The sequence below is a fragment of the Gorilla gorilla genome, chromosome 8, assembly GCF_029281585.2.
Source record: "Gorilla gorilla gorilla isolate KB3781 chromosome 8, NHGRI_mGorGor1-v2.1_pri, whole genome shotgun sequence".
In the NCBI taxonomy this organism is placed as follows: Eukaryota; Metazoa; Chordata; class Mammalia; order Primates; family Hominidae; genus Gorilla; species Gorilla gorilla.
In genome coordinates this window covers 23,639,712-23,654,592 of record NC_073232.2, presented here as the reverse complement: position 1 = coordinate 23,654,592, position 14,881 = coordinate 23,639,712, and the positions used below count along the sequence as shown (strand labels likewise).

General features: G+C 40.6%; 1 protein-coding gene across 2 annotated transcripts in view; it reads left to right on the top strand.

The window, feature by feature from the left end:
• Positions 1-14,881, top strand: part of FAM107B (family with sequence similarity 107 member B) — a 254,614-nt gene that overhangs the window by 143,192 nt on the left and 96,541 nt on the right. The gene's annotated exons all lie outside the window — the stretch shown is intronic.

Here is a 14,881-nt window from a genome sequence, read left to right as displayed (position 1 = left end):
ACATATATCTATAAATTATATAAATTTATATAATTTATATTTATAATATATAAATTATATATATTTATATAATTTATATATATAATAAATATAAATTATATATAATTTATATATATAATATATATAAATTATATATAATTTATATTTATAATATATATAAATTATATATAATTTATATTTATAATGTATATAAATTATATATATAATTTATATTTATAATGTATATAAATTATATATATAATTTATATTTATAATATATAAATTATATATAATTTATATTTATAATATATATAAATTATATATAATTTATATTTATAATATATATAAATTATATATATAATTTATATTTATAATATATATAAATTTATATTTTTATAATATATTTATATTTTTATAATATATAATATAAATATAAATTTTATATATATAGTATATATATTTTTTTATGTCTGTGGTTAATATTTGGTTCCACTTAGAAAGTTAAACTCCTTTAAACATCTTAAATTGCTTTCATATTTATAAATTTTATATATTTAGTTTTCTTTCTAAATCCTTCAAGTTTTTAATACCACAACTTTCCTGAGACTTGTAATATAAAGCTAATATATATATATAATATATTTATAAGCATTTATGTAAATTTTAATTCTCCTAAGCTTTTCAGTACTGTTTACAAATTTGGTTTTATTGTGTCAACTTAAAAGCATGAGTCTAAATCTTTTAGTCATACCAAATTGTTTCATTTTATTTTATTTTATAGAGATGGGGTCTTGCTGTATTGCCCAGGCTGGTCTCAAACGACTAGGCTCAAGCGATCCTCCCACCTCAACCTCCCAAAGTGCTGGGATTACAGGTGTAAGCCACCATACACAGTTCTCAAATTATTTTATACAATACAAACATTTAAAATATAAGTCATGCACAAAACTATTCCCTATATTAACACACAAATAATACTGTGAGTGTGGTTTAGTTAATATCTTTAGACTTGACTCGGATCTAACCTTGCCTGGGGTTAAAATATATTTACCCACCAAAGAACCAATTACAGTATTCTACATTCATTTCATTTATCTTTCTAAGAAGTTTAGAAATACTTCCCAAGGAAGTTGGGGTTTCCATTCCTAGTGCATTGGGGTTACCTGCTCAGAGACTGAGTAGCACATAAACTGGAAAGACCCATCTGGGTAGGAAAGATAGAGCTATGGGCCGGGTGCAGTGGCTCACGCCTGTAATCCCAACACTTTGGGAGATCAAGGCAGGTGGATCACCTGAGGTCAGGAGTTTGAGACTAGCCTGGCCGCATGGTGAAACCCCATCTCTGCTAAAAATGTAAAAAAGTTAGCCGGGTGTGGTGGTGGGCGCCTGTAATCCCAGCTACTTGGGAGCCTGAGGCAGAAGAATTGCTTGAACCCAGGAGGGGGAGGTTGCAGTGACTTGAGATCGCGCCACTGCACTCCAGCCTGGGCAACGAGAGCGAAACTCCATCTCAAAAAAAAAAAAAAAAAAAAAAAAAAAAACCAGCAAAACAAAAACCAAACAAGGAAACAAACAGAAAGAAAGAGCTATGGACTTCCAGCATAACTTTTCTCACGAATAGACTGCTGTATTGACCTTTTTATAATAATTGTGGCTTATACCAACCATGGACTCCAAGTCTGTGTCTTCTGCCCTAAGCCCTTGAATTCACGTCTACCCTTCGTAGTTACTCTCAATTATATCTTTTGGTTAAGGCAAATGACGTCCTGTGACCTTCCTTCCAAACCCTAATTCTGATCTCCCTCTTTGTGCCACTCTCTCATTAGATTCAACCAATCTGTTAAATGCTTATTTCTACTCTGATTTTTTTTTTTCTTTTTATAGAGACATGGTTTCACTCTGTCCCCCAGGCGAGGATGCAGATGTGTGATCCTCGCTCACTGCAGCCTTGAACTCCTGGGCTCAAGCGATCTACCTGCCTCAGCCTTCCAAGGAGCTGGAACTACAGGTGTGCTCAACCATGGCTAATTTTTAAGATTTCTTTGTAGAGATGGGGTGTCGTTATGTTGCCCAGGCTGGTCTCAAACTCCTGGCCTCAAGTGATCCTCCTACTTTGGCCTCCCAAAGTGTTGGGATGACAGGCGTGAGCTATTGCACCCAGCCTCACCTCTGTATTGTTTTTACATTCTATCTTCCTGTCTAGCAGAGCTGCTATTTTAACAGATATTTGCATGATTTTAACAGGTATTTGCATGACACGCTTTAGATTCCGCAGATCTCCTCCTGTCTGTTTATCCATATGGTCCGTTTCTAAAACCGTTCTAATGATAATATTCTGAATATAACGTTAAATAGCTTGGGATAGAGAAAATTAGGACTGTGACGAAAGTATGTTTTGGTAGAATCAGATTGCAATACTTTAAGAATTAATAACATCTATTTAGGAAATTTTCCTTTTTAATCTTATGACCACAATTTAGACTGGTGTTCAAACCATGGTAATTTACCTAAATTGCCCTGGGGTAATTGGTGCCTGGCAGGAACTAGGTCCACCAATGTCTGTCTTGTAAATATCCTGTTTGAAGCTCACCTTCAGGTTATGGTCATATCTAATTAAGAGCATCCGGAGAGGTAAGAGATGTTGATGAGAAGAGGGAACATAGCCATTTGGTGCAGAAGCAAATCCAGATAATAAATGAGGATTTAAATCCAGATGTCCAAAAGGTAGAAAGAGGTACAAATAGATCAGGTGGGTGCAGATCAAACACTAAATCAGAGGCCGTCGACAATGTGCTCCATAGTACTTTTTATGCAAGGCCAAAGAGCTTTGCTGAGATAAACGGAGTCTCTTAAAGGAACCAAGCAGCACAAGACAACTAATACTATAAAATGATCCATCTCAGGCGGGCAGATCACGAGGTCAGGAGATCGAGACCATCCTGGCTAACACGGTGAAACCCCGTCTCTACTAAAAATACAAAAAATTAGCCGGGTGTGGTGGCGGGCGCCTGTAGTCCCAGCTACTTGGGGGGCTGAGGCAGGAGAATGGCGTGAACCCGGAAGGCGGAGCTTGCAGTGAGTCGAGATCACGCCACTGCACTCCAGCCTGGGCGACAGAGCGAGACTCTGTCTCAAAAAAAAAAAAAAAAAAAAGATCCGCCTCAAATTCCACAGTTTGTTTCTGTGAAAGTCAGGTCCTGTGATAACTAACAACCCAAATGAGAAACCAAATAGCAGGAGTATTGTGAGAGAGTATGCTCTTTTGCACCTAAATTCCAACATTTCCAGCTCTTAGACAATTGCACAGTCTGACTGAAAACTGTAAAATTCCCTTCAAATATAGACCAGCATTGTTTTTATTGTTTATGTAATGAATCGTATATTGAAGACAGAGGAGAAGGGAGCAATCTCAGTGAACTCATGCTATATGAAGAGAGTCCTCTGTAAATCCCAGGTGACCCAGGGGCTGGCAGTGATCAACAGTGACCAGCCTTCAACAGAGTAAATAAAATCATTACCATAAGAGAAGATGGCTTTTCTCTTCTCTGCTTTGCCAGCTTCAAAACAACCACGGTCTTAAAAGAGTCCCAAGTGTACCGGGAGGGGGGGACCCAGTATCCCAAGCCTCCCCTTGGCTCTAATGAGGAAGGAGGATGTGCTTTGCTTTGATGTACAAAGCTGTATGTTCCCTAACGATGTAGGCAACAGATCAGATTCCATTACGACTTCTCCTTTTAAGCCTTGATTATTCAGCAGCCCTGTTGAAATTAGCTTTTTTTTTTTTTTTTTTTTTTAATCCATGAGCAGCTGCATGGAGGTCGGATGGTTTTGCTTGTTGTGTTGTGCTGAATCTGTCTAGGCCAAAGTACTCTTGAATATTTATTTAATTCAATTATTCTTCTGTGCCACTTTTTTTTTTCCTTCTAAGCAATAGCACTGGACTCTGAAACCACGAGAATTTCACCATAAAAATGACCAAGAAATTTGATTTGGATTGTAAAACGCAGCTCAGTTCTAACAAGAGATAAATCCTTCTGTCTCTTCTGCCTGTTTCTCTTGCACGCGACATTAATGCCTATTTTGGCACACCATGTCACAGCTGCCAGGCAGAGCTGGGCCCTCCTGTTTCCCTGTTCTTATGAGCTCCCTGCAGAGCTGCCAGGACAGTTGTACTCATGGCTGTCAGGCCCTGGCTGGAGCAGTTACAAAGGTTTCATCTCAGAGCAGGGGGCAGGCTCTGCTCATTGTTCTGGAGAGGTGTTTGGGACTAGATGAGGCGTCATCAGAGTCAAAGAAGATGAAACGAAGGATGACTCTGAGACAAAGCAGAGATTTCATGGCAGGTTGAAAAATTCCCAGGGCTGGGAGGGATACACACACATACACACACACACACACACACACGCACACGACATTCCTTTTTTTTTTTTTTTTTCCTGAGACAGTCTTACTCTGTCACCCAGGCTGGACTGCAGTGGTGCCATCTTGGCTCACTGCAACCTCTGTTTCCCTGAGTTTAAGCAATTCTCCTGCCTCAGCCTCCCAAGTAGCTGGAATTACAGGTGCATGCCACCATGCCTGGTTAATTTTTGTATTTTTAGTAGAGACGGGATTTCACCATGTTGGCCAGGCTGGTCTCAAACTCCTGACCTCAAGTGATCCACCTGCCTAGGCCTCCCAAAGTGCCAGGATTACAGGCATGAGCCACCACGCCCGGCCACACATGACATTCTGATCAACAAAACTATTGTCATCCACCTAGATCAGTGGATTACCAGAGTTTCTTACCCTTGAATATTTACTGATCTAGAGAAATGAACTTCCTTATGTATGTGCTTCTGTTTCTCAGACCTCTGTATTATTGATTTAACAGCTCCACCCACTCTGTTTTTCTTTTCTTGCGTTTGACAGCTGCTTCAGTTATTTTATGACATTTGTCATGAGTGCAGCTTGTTATGCTCAAATACGAAAATGGACTCAGGGACGTTCAAGTTCTTTGGGAGTTGACCCTCAAGTCTTTTTTTTTTTGAAACGGAGTCTTGCTCTGTCATCCAGGCTGGTGTGCACCAGCAGGATCTCTGTATATTGCAACCTCCAACTCCTGGGTTCAAGCAAGTCTCCTGCCTCAGCCTCCCGAGTAGCTAGGATTACAGGCGCACACCACCACACCTGGCGTATTTTTGTATTTTTAGCAGAGATGGGGTTTCACCATTTTGGCCAGCTGGTCTCCAATTCCTGACCTCAAGTGATCCACCCTCCTCAGCCTCCCAGAAGTGCTGAGACTCCCTCAAGTTCTTTTGATTTTGAGATGGGGCAGGATAGACAAAGCCGTGACCCAGTGGAAACTGGCTTGGCCATTTCTTCTCCAGCTTTTCCCACCAGCCTTGGGACAGCTTCCACACTTCTCACGTCTTCTGATGGCTTTCATGGTTTTATTCATCGTCCTTATAGCCACTCCATTGTTTGTATAGTTAATAGATCTCTTTCAAAGCCTCTAGTGGTTTTTTAATGATCCTCTGTGGGTTTTGTGAATTGGGCACCAGCTTCCCTCACCTGCCTCTCCATTGTTTTATGTTTGCTAGGAGCCCTTTAGGGGTCAGTACAGTGGTTGCTGATGACACAACTGATATATTGTGATGCTCCATTCTTCAGGAGAAGGCTTGGTAACAAATGTTGGCATGTTCATTAAAATAGTGGTGTCTTCACCAGTGTTCAGTGTTGACGTTGAGAAAGATGAGTTTGACATTCTCATTGAGCGACAGAAAAATTAAGGAAAATGAGTTGTTTCATATGCCTTTAAGATACAAAGCCCAAGTGTGAGCAGTTTACTTATCTATTTAAGTCAGAGTCCCTGTCTGTCCCCCAGGCTGGAGTGCAGTGGGCGATCTCAGCTCACTGCGGCCTCCTCCTCCCAGGTTCAAGCAATTCTCGTGCCTCAGCCTCCTGAGTAGCTGGGATTACAGACCTGCACTACCACGCCCAGCTAATTTTTATATTTTTAGTAGAGATGGGGTTTCACCATGTTGGCCAGGCTGGTCTCAAACCCCTGGCCTCATGTGATCTGCCCGCCTTGGCCTCCCAAAATGCTGGGATTACCGGCGTAAGCCACCACGCTGACCCAATTATGAGCTAGTTAGCTTGACGCCTGAGTTCTCCCGACTCCTCCTCCGAATATGTGTGCTTCCTTTGTGCCCATCTCAGCTCTCTGTGTTGGTCACTCTCCTTTGAATGTCTGTACCTTTTCTGCAGTAGATGTTTTAACAGATCTTTACTTAGCCACAGTTGGGATTAACTGTCACCTAAACTCCTGATGAAAGATGCACAGGGTGAGTCTTTTGGCCTGCTGGACTTTTGCAGGTGATAAGCTGTCCTCCACCTACTTCTGTGTCTACTGATTGAGTTGTTTGCTTAAGAAGAATAAGGCGCGTTTGCCTTATTGCTTTATTGCGTTGTTGTGCTAGTTGTTATTTTAATACTGTTATATAATTAAATATTAAATCAACAAAAGATGAACACTAAAAGAAAGAGGGTTGTGATGATCAAAATCAAGTCAATTGCTTTGACAAGAATGAACATGAGCAGCTTAAAACAAAATGCTGTCAAATTAGGTGTGGGTAAGAGAATTGTATCAGATGGATAAACTAGTATCAGTCAAGAAGGATGCTTTACTCAGGTTGCTTTGCAATTCTCTCCACATTCCTGTTCCCCTTTGAAGAGGCAAACTAGAAATTGTGTAGTTAATGAATGCATTAGGAGTGTGGTGATTTCTACAGGAAAGAAATCCCTGTGATTTATACAGGGAACTCCAATCAGAAGATTTATGTTTAAAGGAAAACTGTGAGCCTACAGTCAGATAAACTGGGACACAAATGCTCAACATATGTTTATGTTAAATTAAGTGTTTAGGGCATACATTATGTTTCTGTAATTTCCTGTTCTGATTAACTGACCATGTACTTGAACCAAAATAGCCAATAAGAGTGTGTCTAGTGTACGGAAGCTTTAATGTGCTGCTTAGATGCCTTCTCTTCCAGGAAGCTTTCTGACTTTCTCTCTCTGGCCTGGTTTAAGAATCTCATGCCTGTAATCCCAGCACTTTGGGAGGCCAAGGCGGGTGGATCACGAGGTCAGGAGTTCCAGACCAGCCTGGCCAACATAGTGAAACCCCGTCTCTACTAAAAATACAAAAATTAGCCAGGCATGGTGGCATGCACCTGTAGTCCCAGCTACTCGGGAGGTTGAGGCAGGAGAATCTCTGAACCCGGGAGGCAGAGGTTGCAGTGAGCTGAGATCACACCACTGCACCCCAGCCTGGGCAATACAGCGAGACTCCATCTCAAAAAAAAAAAAAATCTCTCATACTGGCTCCCAGGTGCTTGTCCATCACAGCATTTATTGTATTATGTTTGCTCCAATGTCTGTCTCCTCTGCTAGGCTGTAAGTCTGCTGAGGGCAGTGACCTCATTTTTCATCTCCATATTCTTAGGTCCTGACATATTGCCTGGCCCCTGTTGGATGCATGGATGTTTATCGAATGAAAATTGAAAGATGGACTTTATTAAATGTGTTGATGGAGAAGCCAGGATGAAAAGCTGGGAATGTTACTCCATGGAGAGACTGTGGAAAAGCTTTGTTGGTATAAGGGGTCATGTTTTGGGGTATTTAAGATGCATCTGATTAGTTGGAAGAGAAAAGACCCGGAATCACAGAGCAACTTGAACATATTTTATTGTTAGTGTTCATTGACTTGGCAGACCCTCTCTTAACTGCAAGGTACTTTTGTACATCTTTTTTTACCCTGAAGAATTTTTCCTTCCCTTTCTTTTTGCTCTCCAAGCGTTATACTCCGCTTTCAGCAGCTAACAAGCGAGCTGTGGAATGGGGCTGGTGCCACCCCACATCGGCTGGGAAGGCCTCAAAAAAAGCCAAATCCTGTTTCAAATCTTGTTTATGCTCCTTCCTCTCTTCCCCAACTTCAAATCAACAGATACTTCTAGTCTGGGAACCTAGGGGAGTTCTCAGGGCCATGTATCCTGTTTCTTTTAATAGAATTGCAGCCTGACTAAGGTAAGAATTAGTTTCCTTTTTATATTCTTTAATTCCTTGTCTTCACTCTTTAATCAAATGTCTTGTTTTAATTTTTCCTTGCCCTGTGGCATTGGCTGATGTCTAGCCACAAAATGTCCCATTTCATATACGTTTTAAAAAGTGGACCACAGGAGGAAATATTTCATCCAAAGGGAACATTATAGTTTGAACACTTAAGATCTAGAATCAAAGAGTCTGCAGTAGGAGTCAGTCACAGAACACAAATAACAGGGCCACAGTTTAACAGAAAAATTTAGAAAGGAGTCTACGTGATATAAACAGCAGTTTAATGTTGCTTTCAAAACATCGAAATGTGAAACCAAATCTCACTCTCCTCACTGGCTGTGGACATGCCTCTTCCCTGAAATTCCCTGAAAAGAATGCCAAATTTAAAAAAACAGAGAACCTAAGAAATAAAATGGTCTTTATTGCAAAAGTCATGATTATCTACATTAAAAATCCCAAAGAACTCTTTAAAAAATGACTAAGAACTATAATATGTGAGTTTGTCAAGTTCATAAGATACAAGGTCAATCTGTGGGAATCAACTGTATTTTTAAATACAAGCAATAAATAATTGGAAATTGAAATTCTAAAAATGTGTAATTTACAATAACATCAAAACCAAGAAATACTTAGGGATGACTTTAACAAAATGTATGTAAGGTTTGTATGCTGGAAAGTACAAAACATTGATAAGGAAATTGAAGAAGACCTAAATAAATGGAGAGATATACTATGTTCATGTGTCAGAAGACTATATATTAAGACATCAGTTAAATGCAGCATGTTCTCACTCATAAGTGGGAGTTGAACAATAAGAACACATGGACACAGGGAGGGGAACATCACACACCAGGGCCTGTGTGGGGATGGCGGGCTGGGAGAGGGATAGCATTAGGAGAAATACCTAATGTAGTTGACGGGTTGATGGGTGCAGCAAACCAATATGGCAAGTGTATACCTATGTAACAAACCTGCATGTTCTGCACATGTATCCCAGAACTTAAAGTATAATAATAAAAAAAAATACAGTAAGCATTTTGAAAAAAATCAACATTATTCTAAAATGTATATGAAAGCAAAGGGCCTAGTACAACCAAAATAATTTTGGAGAACAACAAAGTTAGATGACTCACAAAACCTGAATTTTAGAGTTACTGTAAAGTAATACAAATAAGAAAGGGTGGTGTTGATGAAAGGTTAGCTATATAGAGACATGGAACAGGATAGAAAATCCAGAAATAGGCCAGGCGCGGTGGCTCATGCCTGTAATCCCAGCACTTTGGGAGGCCAAGGTGGGCGGATCACGAGGTCGAGAGATCGAGACCATCCTGGCCAACATGGGGAAACCCCGTCTCTACTAAAAATACAAAAATTAGCTGGGCATGGTGGCACGCGCCTGTAGTCCCAGCTACCCAGGAGGCTGAGGCAGGAGAATGGCTTGAACCTGGGAGCGGAGGTTTCAGTGAGCCGAGATTGTGCCACTGCACTCCAGCCTGGTGACAGAGCGAGACTCCATCTCAAAAAAAAAAAAAAAAGAAGAAAGAAAGAAAGAAAGAAAGAAAATCCAGACGTAGATTGACACTTACACAGTCAACTGATTTGCAACAAAGCTACCAAGTTCATCAATGTATAAGACATAGTCCTTTCAAAAAGAAAACAATGGAACATCTGTATACTAATGAAAAAAAAGAAATTCAACCTTTACACCATTGCCTAGCACCATATGAAAATATTAATTTGAAATATGTCATAGACCTAAATGTAAGAGCAAAAACTATAAAACTTCTAAAAGAAAACATAAGAGAATGTAATTGTGTGCTTAGCTTGGGCAAAGGTTTTTTTTTTTTTTTTAGCTAGGACACAAACACAAATCATAAAAGAAAGCATGGTTAAATAAGCCTTCAAATTTAAAGTTTTTTCTTCTTCAAAAGACATTGTTAAGGAAATAAAAAGAGAAGTCATAGATGGGGAGGAAATATTTAGAAAACACATACCTGTAAAAGAACTCTTACAACTTATTAAGAAAATACACACAACCAATAAAAACTGGATAAAAGACTGGAACAGACGCTTCGCTAAGGAAGATATATGGATGGCAAATAGCACATGAAAAGGTGCTCAACATAATAAGCCATTAGAAAAATAAAAATTAAAACCACTCTTCACCTATTAGAATGGCTAAAATGAAAAACACTGCTAGTGTCAACTGCTGATGGATCATAGAACAACCAGGACTCTCATGCATTGCTGGTGGGAACGTCAATATGGGCACTTTGGGAAAAAGTGCCCATTAAGTGAAATATAGACCGACCGTACTGCCTTATTTTCCTAGGGTTGCTGTAACAAAGTATCGCAAAGTGAGTGGCTTAAAACAACAGCAATTTATGTCTCGCACTTCTGGTGGCTACAAGTGTTGGATGAAGGGATCTACAGGCGGTGCTCCCTCTGAATCCCTCTGAAGCTCCCTCTGAAGGTTATAGGAGAGTTTCCTTCCTCATATCTTCTAACCTCTGGTACTTGCTGGCAATCCTTGACACCCTTTAGCTTATTGATACATCACTCCAATCTCTGCCCCTGTTGTCACGAGACCATCTTCTTCCTGCTTGTCTGTTTCCGTGTCTCGTCTCCTCTTATGAGGATACTTACCAGTCAGATTAAGGGCCACCCTACTCCAATATGACCTCATCTTAATTACATCATCTGCAGTGACTATTTTTTTTTTAAGCAGTCTCACTCTGTCACCCAGGCTGGTACCCAATGGCATAATCTCGGCTCACTGCAACCTGTCTCCCGGGTTCAAGCGACTCTCCTGCCTCAACTTCCTGTGTAGCTGGGATAACAGGTTCACACCACCATGCCTGCCTAATGTTTGTATTTTTAGTAGACACGGGATTTCACTATGTTGGCCAGGCTGGTCTTGAACTGCTGACCTCAAGTGATCCACCTGCCTTGGCCTCCCAAAGTGCTGGGATTACAGGCATGAGCCACCAAGCCCAGCCCGTAATGACTTATTTCCAAATAAGGTCACGTTCTTAGACTGGAGATTAGGACTCAACTTCTTTTTGGAGGGGCGTGGGAGCAAGGAACAGAATCCAACCCATAATACCATCCAACCCGACAGTCCCACTCCTAGGTTTTTACCCAAGAGAAATGAAAACATATGTTCTCACACAGACCTGTGTGAGATGTTTATAACGGCTTTATTCATAGTCACCCCAAACTGCAAACAAGCCAAGTTCGTCAACTGTAAATGGATGAACTGAGATAAACAATACAATGGAATACCACTTGGAAATAAAAAGAACGAATTACTGATACACCCAAGAACATAGAGAAATCTCAAAAGCATCTTGTGAAGTGAAAGCAGCCCTGAAGGAGACTGAACTGTATAATACCCTTCATGTCGCATTCTGGAAAAGGGAGAACTATGGAGCAAAAATTGCAGAGACTGTGGGTGGGGAGGAGGGAACTCACCACAAGGGGACATGAGTCAACTTTTTTAGGTGGTGAAATATTCCCTATGATAATTGTGGAGGTGGTTACACAACTGTATTACATGAGTCAAAATTAATAGACCTGTAGACTAAAAAGAGTAAATCTTACTGTATATAAATTTCACTTCAAGAAGCTGGGTGTGGTGCTTCACGCCTGTAAACCCCACCTCCCAGCTTCAAGCAATTCGCCTGTCTCAGCCTCCCCAGTAGCTGGGAAAACAGGCATGCGCCACCATGGTAATTAGGCACCAAACTCTGGGTCATGGGCCTGTCTCAGGCCTTTTTGTTTTGTTTTGTTTTGTTTTTTTTGCTTTTGGCATCTACCTGAAACTGTCTCTAGTTGTTTATTCTTTACTCCTGACCGGACAGCACCTTCCTAGATGCAGCGGTGTCATTTCTTCCCTACCAGGACAGCTTGCTCTTGCTTTACATGTGTTGAAGCTCTGAGCACACAGTTTTACTTTTGTCTCTGCTGAAACATAGATAGCCACTTACGTGTTTCATCACTTCTAAGCAGCCATCAATTGTGAAATTAGGATATCTTAAGCTTCAGATGCCAGAATGTACAATTTTATGTTAAATCATATTCAGTTTAGACCATTTTTGAAAAGACAGTGTCTCCTGAGTGGCTTGACTCCTTGTGAGCAAGACCCGGGCTCTCCCTCACTTCCTGTTGCAAGTTTGAGAGACATGTATCCTCTCCAGGGATTAAAACCAGTAAGGCCCCCCTGCTCCACCTTCAGGTGCAAGCCCCTTCTCTTTGCAGATGCTTTTATCTTGATATGCAACAATTGCTAGCAAGGTGCAGAGCAGGAATTACACACAGGTCTCAACAGGAAAGGCTTGTTTCCTGAGTCTTTCATTCACAGTGAAAACCGGGGCATGATCTTCAAAAAAAACTGAAAATATCCCGAGTCAGTTAATTTCCTTTTCCTTTCCAGCCTCTTTATTTCCTTTTCTTCACTCCTGCTGCATTCTTGGCTGTAATTAGCTCTTCCTCTCGGTTCTCTTTCTTCTCTCTTTTCTCCTGTTGCTCCTCTCCTTTTTCTTCTCTTCCTTATCCTTCTCTTACGCACCCACCTGCCTGCCTTATTTTTATTTTTACTTTCCTTACTTTCTCTCTCTCTCTATTTTATTTTTATTTTTTTGAGACAGGGTCTCCCTGTGTCACCCAGGCTGGAGTACAGCGGCACAATCATGGCTCACTGCAGCCTCGACCTCCCAGGGCTCAAGGCATCCTCCCACCTCAGCCTCTGAAGTAGCTGGGACCACAGATATGTGCCATCACACCCAGCTAATTTTTGTATATTTTGTGCAGAGGCAGGGTTTCCCCATGTTGCCCAGGCTGGTCTCCAACTCCTGGGCTCAAGTGATCTGCTTGCCTTGGCCTCCCACAGGGCTGGGATTACAGGCATGAGCCACTGAGCCCAGCCTCCTTACTCTCTCGAGTGTGACTTTCATTATTGCTGTTCTTATTCTGTAAAGTTTTGTGTTCTCCAATATGCCTAGAAGAAAGTCTGCCACAAACTTGCCAATAATATACCCACTGGGTCTTTCCATTTTTTTATACCAGGCTGACCTAGGCAATGGAACAATACCTTTTATCCGCTTCTTGGTGTGATTACAGCTCATGCATATTCATTTTCAACCTCATTAATAGTCCCCTGGGCTTACTTTATGTCATCAGGAGAGGAATGAGAATTATGGAAATCTCAGTAAAAACAATGCCCCTTGTCTTTTCATTTCTGTGGTGTTTTTGAAGCTCAAGTTTCCGATGGCTCCATAGAACTGCTAATCAGATTTTTTCCTGTATATAAAACTGAGTCTTAAGAAGAGTCATTCCAACAAACATGCAACATGCCCTTAGTTCAGCTTTATCAAAATTTTCAATAAAGATACTCAGTTCAGTCATCCACAAGCAGGTCAATATTATTATTATTTTTTTAAAAAGCCACTGTCCTTAAGGCTCTTTATTTAACATAGCAGGGACATATCCAACCTCTTTTAGAAAGTTTTAAAGTAATTGTTACAAAATGTTTGAAGGAATAAACTATTAAGGGAAGTTTTTGTGATTCTTTTATACAATTGGGAAGTATGCCTAAGTAATTCCGTCGTATTTATTTTTAATTTAATTTGATAAATATCTATCTAGCTCTGATTATGAAGTACTTATTGTGCTGGGCACTAAAAAAGATTAAAACATTGATTCCTGCCTGCCTTCAAAGTTGACAAGGTAATTAGGGAACATGTACAAAAAAATATTGCATAGGACAAACAAGAAGTTTGTTAGCTTCTCGAGTATAGAATGGTGCTTTTTATTTAACTTACTCTGTTCCCAAATCTAGCTCACTCCTTTCCACACAGAGATACTTAATAAGTAATTTATAAATGCTCAGTGCTATTAAAAAATTAAATAAGCACTTGGTCTAGGTTATAAAAATTAAGGAAGGCCTTGTGGCAGACCTAAGATTTGAACAGAAACTTAATGCATGGGCAAAACTTGGATCTGCTAACAGAGGGGAGGAAGAGCATTTCTGCCAGAGGGAACATCATGAATGAAGATTGGTAGGTGGAAGTGGGTGTATTTATGCCTCACAGGAAACTTGGCTAGAGTAGAGTTCTCTTCAGCGAGGCCTAGGCTTAATGTCCAGAAGACCAAAAGATATTCATTAATTCTCTCCCTACAAGATCATTCCTATCAGCTTATAGAAAATTATTTGTTTCTGCCTTTTTTTTGTTTTTTTGAGATGGTGTTTCACTTTGTCACCCAGGCTGGAGTGCAGTGGCATGATCTTAGCTCACTGCAATCTTCACCTCCCAGGTTCAAGTGGTCCTCCTGCCTCAGCCTCCCAAGTAGCTGGGACTACAGGCACATGCCACCATGCCCAGCTAATTTTTGTATTTTTAGTAGAGATGAGTTTTCACTATATTGGACAGGCTGGTCTCGAACTCCTGACCTCAAGTGATCCACCCGCCTTGGCCTCCCAAAGTGCTAGGATTACAGATGTGAACCACCACACCCAGCAGTTTCTGCCATTTTTAAAAACAAGCAAAACAGTGAAACAAAACCTTTCTTGGCCCTGGATTCCCCTCCGTCTACTACCCTTGACAAAGCTGCCTATACTAGCTGCCTCCAATTCCTCTTTTCCCATTATGTCTTGAAGCCACTCCAGCCAGGTCTTCATCCCTGCTGCTCCCCGAGTGATTCTTGGGTTGGTAAACAGTCCCTGTCTCATGTAACCTGGTAGCAGCGTTTCACAAAGGTGCCCATCACATCCTCTCCTGCTTGAAACCCTGGTCTCACTTGGTTTCCA